Genomic DNA, 1,431 nt, shown 5'->3' on the forward strand with positions numbered 1-1,431 from the left:
GCTCCGGCGATCCTTCTGCCTCAACCTTCCGAGTAGCTGGAACTACAGGCGCACGCTACCACGCCTGGCTAATTTTTTGATTTATGGTAGCGACGAGGTCTCGCCAAGTTGCCCAGGCTGGTCTGGAACCCATGTGCTCAGGCAATCCTCTCACCTCAGCCTCCCAAAATACTGGGATTATAGACATGACCCACCGCGCCCGGCTGGGTAATTTTATGTTCCGAGTATTACAGTGAAGGTGCGTGGCTATCTTAGGTCACCCTTGGCTATCGCTGTGCTTGCTCCGAGGGTCTCCAAGCTAACTCCTGCCTGGGTGGGCAGCCCCTCACCGCCAGCATCCTGGGTAGACAGGCAGGCAGGTGTGACGTTTGCTACAGCCGGGCCACTCGCTGGCAAGCGTGCCTGGAACTTTCCCACAGCCCTGAGGTTTCCTGAGTCCGGCTATTATACCCGTGGCTGCCTTTGGAGGTCACCAGGGTTGGCAGCAGGCTCCAACCCAGCCTCCTCTTTATTTATTTATTTATTTTTGACTCTGTCACTGTGGCACAATCATGGCTCACCATAACCTCGACCTCCTGGGCTCAGGTGATCCTTCTGCCTCGGCCTCCCGGATAGCAGGGACTATAGGCATGCCACCACACCTGGCTAATTTTTTTATCTGCAGAGATGAGGTCTCACTATGTTGTCCAGGCTGGTCTCGATCTCCTGGGCTCAAGTGATCCTCCCCGCTTGGCCTCCCAAAGTGCTTGGATTACAGGCATGAGCCACCACACCCAACCCAGCCTCCTCTTCAAGAACAAAGAAATAAGCAAATCTGAAACTACCAGCAGCAGTCACAGCGGAAAAGTCCGCACCAGCATTGGGAAACACGTACCAACAACCATGGGAATATCCACATACATCCACCCAGTAATTCCAGCTCTGGGCCCTACTTTGAAAAATAATCCATAGTCTGGGCAACATTGTGAGACCTCGTCTCTACAAAAAAAAAAAACAATTAGACCAGGCGAGGTGGCCCAAACCTGTAATCCCAGCAAGTTGGGAGGTGAGGTGAGAGGATTACTTGAGCCCATGGATTCAAGAACAGCCTGGGCAACTTGAAGAGATCTCATCTCTACAATAAACAAAAAAAATTGGCCAGGCATGGTAGTGCGCACCTGTAGTTCCAGATACTTGGAAGGCTGAGGCGGAAGGATCGCCGGAGCCCAGCAGGTTGACGCTGGGGTGGCCATGAGTGGGCCATTGTACTCCAGTCTGGGCAACAGAGTGAGACTCCAAATCAAAAAAAAGAAAAAGAATCCAAAACGGGTAGGGGAGGCAGCCACGTGCAGAGAGACGTTTATCACTTTTGTTTTTGAGTTGGAGTCTCACCCTGTCACCCAGACTGGAGTGCAGTGGCCGCTCCCGGCCACCGCAGCCTCGACTTGCTGG

This window comes from Carlito syrichta, unplaced genomic scaffold, assembly GCF_000164805.1.
Source record: "Carlito syrichta isolate Samal-C Ts95f unplaced genomic scaffold, Tarsius_syrichta-2.0.1 Scaffold130533, whole genome shotgun sequence".
Lineage (NCBI taxonomy): Eukaryota > Metazoa > Chordata > Mammalia > Primates > Tarsiidae > Carlito > Carlito syrichta.